The following is a 6,361-nucleotide window of genomic DNA, read 5'->3' as shown; positions in this document are numbered from 1 at the left end:
CTAAAGGCTGGAAACTGTTCTGTATTTGTCACCCATTTATTAATGTAATTTCCTCACAGCAAAGGTTTCCCAGCCTGTTCCTTGAGAGGCAGATACTCTTGATCCACCACCCACAGGCCTATTATGATCACTGGATTCTCATTTGACTCTGCAATGTAATGAATACAGAGCAGCCAGGATACTCCTTCCTCCCTCTCTTCTGACTTGCCTGTGGCACTGTCTAGGCAGAGTCTAGAGAAGTCTTCAGTGCCCGGGCCACTTGCTGCTAAGTGCAGGTGGCACATGGACCAAACTGGGCTTTGTGGGGAAGCAATTCCACGCTTCTTTTCACCTCACTGAGAAGACAGTGCCTAGGTCCCTTCTCTGTGCTACCAACTGTGAAGTGGAGGGGCAGCAGGATTCTACCTGCTGCCCCCTCTGCCCAGCGGGAGTGGATGGAATTATGCCCCATGTCCTGGGGGATGTTAAGGAGCTGGCCTATTCCAATCTCCCAGATGCTAACCTGTGCTGCAGAGTGAGTAGAGAGAGCAAAGTGTCCAGCAGCTTTAAAATAAAATGCCGGTTGTCATTGCAGACCCTTATATCTCATGAGGAATGGACAAGGGGAACCTCAGAATGCGCTGCTGGTCCATGGCCCTGAGCTGGGTCAGCTGACCTGGGTCAGGGAAAGAGGCAGACATGGCTTGGACTTAAGAGCTGGGAATAACATGAGATACACGGGGATCTTCCTGATGCAGTGGGAAAGAGTTTGCTTTTATTTCTGAAATAAACCCTCAAGTGACCTTGAGGCTTGAGAGTGCCTTTTGGAAATGATCTGTGATACAAAAGTCCTGGCCCAAATGGGAGGTGCTCCAGTGTGCAGGTGATGTCAAGGGCATGGGCTTTGGGGCCTGATGGTGGAGCTGGCATCCCAGCTCTGTCTTTAATGTCTCACCCTGCCTAAATTCCATCATCTTAAACAGGGGCTAATAACAATAACACTTGTCACATAGAGTCGTTTTGAGAATTACATGAAGAATGTAAAAAGTTTAGCACAGGGCCTGGCATCTAGCAAACACTCAATAAATCCTGGAGCTCTGGGACAGGAATGGGAGAGAGACATTTCTCTCTAAGCTTTGTTATACTGCTTGACATTTTATTTTATTTATTTTATTATTATTATTTTCAGAATCTCACTTTATAGCTCAGCCTGGAATGCGATGGCACATTCATGACTCACTGCAGCCTTGACCTCTCTGGCACAAGTGATCCTCCCACCTCAGCCTCCTGAGTAGCTGGGACTACAGGCGTGCACCACCATATCCAGATAATTAAAATATTTTTTTTCTTAGGGACAAGGTCTCTCTATGTTGCCAGGGCTGGTCTTGGACTCCTGGGCTCAAGTGGTCTTCCCAAGTTGGCCTTTGAAAGTGCTGGGATTACAGGCATAGGCCACCACACCCAGCTTGAAATTTGTAGATAAAGTGTCTCTATCACCTATTCTAAAAATTTTTATTTAAAAAGTCAGTACCTTTTTAACTGACAAATAATAATTGTACCTATTCTTGGGGTACACAGTGATGTTTTCATACATATAATGTATGGTGATCAGATCAGGGTCATTAGCACATTCATCATCTCAAACATGCATCTTTCTTTGGGTTGGGAACATTTAATATCCTCCTTCTAGCTGTTTGAAACCATTAGTATATAATATTGTTAACCAGTCATCCTATAGTATATAGAGCACTAGAATTTACCCTCCTATCTACCTGTCATTTTGTATCCTTTAACAAATCTCTCCCCACCCCCACCTCCCTTCCCAGTCTCTAGTATCCTTGGCTCTACTTTTTATTTCTTTTTTTTGCGACCTCTGTCTCCCGGGTTCAAGTGATTCTCCTGCCTCAGTCTCCTGAGTAGCTGGGATTACAGGCACCTGCCACCTTGCCCAGCTAATTTTTTTTTTTTTTTTTTTTTTTTTGTATTTTTAGTAGAGACAGGGTTTCGCTATGTTGGCCAGGCTGGTCTCAAACTCCTGAGCTCAAACGATCCACCCACCTCAGTCTTCCAAAGTGCTGGAATTACAGACATAAGCCACCATGTCTGAGCTTCTACTTTTTACTTCTATGAGATCAAGTTTTTTTGCTTTCATGTATGAGTGAGAACATGCAATGTTTAACTTTCTACCTGTTTTTTTAAAGGTGAGAACAATAACAATGTTTCACAGACAGAGTTTTAATGGATTGGGAAAAGGACAAGAAAAGTCCACAAATCTTCCTTCTAAGTATCATGTCTTCTTTTATAAAATTGGATAATAATGGCACCAACATCCTGAGGTGTTTGTGAGGATAAGGGCTCAGCCCCGTGCCGGGCATATGTGGTCATTGCTCTGAAGTGCCCCTCAATGGTGACAAGCTCACAATCTTGAGGCCCTGCATACAGCCTGCTATTCTAGCCTTAGATTTGCGTTTCTCAAACCCAGTACTAAGGGGGATTTCTACAGTCCTCAGCAGGGGAACCCCTGCAAGTGGTCCTGATAGGAACCTCTGGACTTGGTGCTGAATCTGAGCCCTTTGGCGGGATGGCCAATGCCTCCAGTGCTCTCAGTTCCTGGAAGGTGGTCAGCAGGCAAGTTCTAGAGCTGCAGAAGGTTCTGACTCTGGTTACCTGCAGTCAAGCATGCAGGACTATAGGAGAACAAAAGGGAGCTCTAGGAGTTCTGTGCAGCAGGAAAGTTTGAAGCACAGATAAAGTGTGGGAGGGCAGGCTTAGACAGGTAAAAGACTTTCCATTGCAAGTTACAGCAAATCCTTCTCAACCTGCCTGAAGCATAAATGGGCTGTTATTGCCTTACTTATGTTGTTAAGAACAAATAGTTCCTCTTCAAAGGGTTTCAGTTCCTGGTGCTTTGTTCTATTCTAAAATGTAATCATACCCATTCATCTATCAGCCCTCCCTCTCTCTGCTGTGCTCAGACACCCCAAGATGTACCTTACCTGTCCTTCCCATCAAATGTCCACCCTTGCCTCGTTGATGATGTCAACTGTAGCCAATGAGAATTAGCCTAGATTGTGTGGTCTGACCCCAGCCCTCAGGGTAAGGACACAGAAACAGGGCCTGCTTTAGGGATAAAATACACCTGCTCTCCTTTGTTTTGCATAGTCTCCCTTGCCTCTGCCTTGCATACAGGAAGTGCCTTTCTATAGAAGTAAATTGCCTTGCTGAAAAAACTTTTGCCTGAGGGCTGGGTTCACTTTGTGACACTGAAAATTTGTTTCTAACAATTTGGGGGCTCATCCAGGAGTCCCATTCTCCTCTGAGAAAGGGGTCTCTGGTCATCTCCCGGGGGAAGACGTGTCCCACTGCCTCATTGTGGTGGCCTCAGGGGCTAGAGATCAAGACCCCACCCACTGTGCTGAATAAACCCATACTGTCAGCAATGTTGGAAGGACAGACTTGCCTACAAACACCACAGCGACCAGGTAACTTTGTGCACAGACCAAGGTAAGAAAAGCCATGGGGGCAGAGAAGTATTTCCTTGGTGGTAGGGATATCCTGGTTGAAAGTGTGTGTGAATAATCACAAGCACTACTGCTTGTGGTGCTGCTTGTGTGAATAGTGATAAGCACTACTGCTGTGTGGAGTGAGTGGGTCCTATCTGTGGTTCTGTGGTCAACTCATATGGCTTAGAACAGATCCTGCCATGGGGCTTATACTGGCATGCCAATGCTAAAAGGGACCTAATTTCCCATGAGGGAAGTGGCCAGATAGGACAAAGCAAATGGAAAGGAGTGCAAGAAACCTCCAGTAAGGTGGGTTGAGCCTCTAGATAAAAGGGAAGGCTTTAATAAGAGAGGTTGGGCCACACACACACACTCAAGGGAGCATCCGAAACCTCCAAGGTGGGAAACACTCCTAGTACAACAGGGAAAGGTAAGGACGGGGATAGTCAGATCCCCTCTGATAGTGTTTTAGGTCTCATGCTACAATTATTAGAAGGAAAATAAGAGGACCAGACACTAAAAAAAGCAACAGATGATAAAATATTGTTTTATTTGGGCCAAGAAACCCATCCTCAAACCTGAGATCTTCGGGCCAAAATATGGATCAGATGAGGATTGGGTCTGTCATCTTTTAATTCAGCATGTGAGTGACAAAGTCTGGTCTTGCAGAAAGAAATAGACTATGCTCTCTGCTGGAGAAAAAGACCTGTTATCCTTTTTCCCCTAAAAAATGCAGGGGAAGGATCAGATTTCACACTTACCACCACCCCATGAGTCAGCCTAAGTATCCTTCCCTAAAAGGACTCAAAATCTTCCTTTCCCCTCTACCTCTAAGGAATCAGCTCCAACTCTCTTCCTTTTGAGAGAGGTGCCCCAGGGAGGAAGAGAATGTCCATCCTGCATATCCTCTTCTCAGGGGAAGAAAGGGGGATGATTTGCAGGGCTGCCATGACAATTTGGGAACGTGAACATCCTTTCAGCCAAAACGTTCCTGCAGCAGGCCAGAAATTCCCAGCTCAAGATCCTCAATGGGATAATAACAACACAGTCCACTGGAAAAACATGATATGAAGCCATTCTATTTAAAAAAAAAAATGTTGTCAGGTGTGTTGGCTCACGCCTGTAATCCCAGCACTTTGTGAGGCTGAGGCGGGCAGATCACGAGGTCAGGAGATCGAGACCATCCTGGCTAACACAGTGAAACCCCGTGATCCGAGATCGCATCACTGCACTCCAGGCTGGGTGACAGAGTGAGACTCCGTCTCAAAAACAAACAAACAAAGAAACAAACAAACAAAAAAAGATGCACCACTGACAATGCCCTTAACCTTACTGCTTTCCTAACTAGGAATCCAAACCCCAAAGATAAAGATCTTAGGGAAATGATAAAGGAATTTGGGAGTCAGTGCCCCACACTCAGAATCTTTCCCGAGCATTTGACGTACAACAGGAAGAAGATGAAGGCCCCCATGAAATTTCTAAAAAGACCAAGGGAACAAACAAGAAAATATGCAGATTTAGATCCAGAAGGCTCTCTCTGGCAAGAAATGTTAAAGCCACATTTTGTCACAAACAGCTGGCCAGACATAACAAGTTGCAAAAACTAGAAAACTGGAAAAACTGGTCCATAGAGAAACTCCTAGAAGCCCAAACATTATATGTGAGGAGAGATGAAAAAAAGCAAAAATGAAAAATGAAACTTATGCTATCCACCTTCCAAAAGATGGCATCCAGCCCATAGGCTACTAAACAGAGGCTTCAGGGGGCCAGGAATTATAAAGGGTCTAAACCCCTGTTTAGAGGACCCAAGCCTCCAACTTAGGGACCCAGACCCTCAGCTACCAGGCCCTCTAAAGAGTATAGGGGAGCAAGTTCAAAGAATCCTAGAACTGAGGGAGAGAAAGGACAGGATAGGTACTTCAAATGTGAAAGAGCAGGCCACTTCAAAAGAAAATGCCCCAGTAGGGGAAGAAAAAAGAAATTGTTCTATCTTTGAAAGCCGAGGAAATAACCTTGCTGATAAAATCGCAAAGCAAGCTGCCATCTCTCAGAAAGCACCTATTTTCCACCTGACTCCATGTCTCTCTCCCCCAGTTGCAATCCCTATCTTCCCTCCCACTGGAAAAGAAAAGTTAGAGAAACTTAGGGGCTCAGGAAAACTCAGAAGGGAAGTGGGTGTTACCAGACCAAAGGGAAATGCTTTCCAAACCACTTACGAGAGAAATCCTGTCCCAACTACATCAAGGGACTTAATGGGGACCTTAAGCTATGTGTGATGCAGTTCTCAGAGTCGATGGATGTATAAGAATTTATACCTTAGCAAAACAAGTTGTGGACAGCAGCCTAATATGTAAAAAAACTAATAAAGAGGCCCTAATAATTTGTGAGGAGAAACCCAAGATTAAGGCCATTTCAAAGCATTCAAGTTGGCTATACTAAAATACCCCCACTAGGTCACCTTGAATACCTAATAGTAATAGTAGACCACCTCACTCATTGAGTTGAAGCCATTCCTCTCCCCAGTGCAACAGCTCATAATGTGGTTAAAGTATTACTAGAGAACATAATACCTTGTTTGGTCTGGTAGAAAACATTGACTCAGACAATGGGACTCATTTTACTATAACTATCATTAAAGGACTTACTCAAGCTTTAGGAATCAAATGGGAGTATCATACCCCCTGGCATCTATCCTCATCAGGAAGAATAGAAAAGATGAATCAGACTTTAAAAAAAATCATCTAACTAAGAATTTTTAAAACTCAATTACCCTGGACTAAGTGTCTCCCCAATGCTCTACTCAGAATCTGCCCCTCGAAAAGACGTTGGCCTATCTCCTTATGAAATGCTCTGTGGGTTACCATACTTAAGTTCCACTA

This window comes from Mandrillus leucophaeus, unplaced genomic scaffold, assembly GCF_000951045.1.
Source record: "Mandrillus leucophaeus isolate KB7577 unplaced genomic scaffold, Mleu.le_1.0 Scaffold296, whole genome shotgun sequence".
Classification (NCBI taxonomy): domain Eukaryota; kingdom Metazoa; phylum Chordata; class Mammalia; order Primates; family Cercopithecidae; genus Mandrillus; species Mandrillus leucophaeus.
This window is presented reverse-complemented; position numbering follows the sequence as displayed.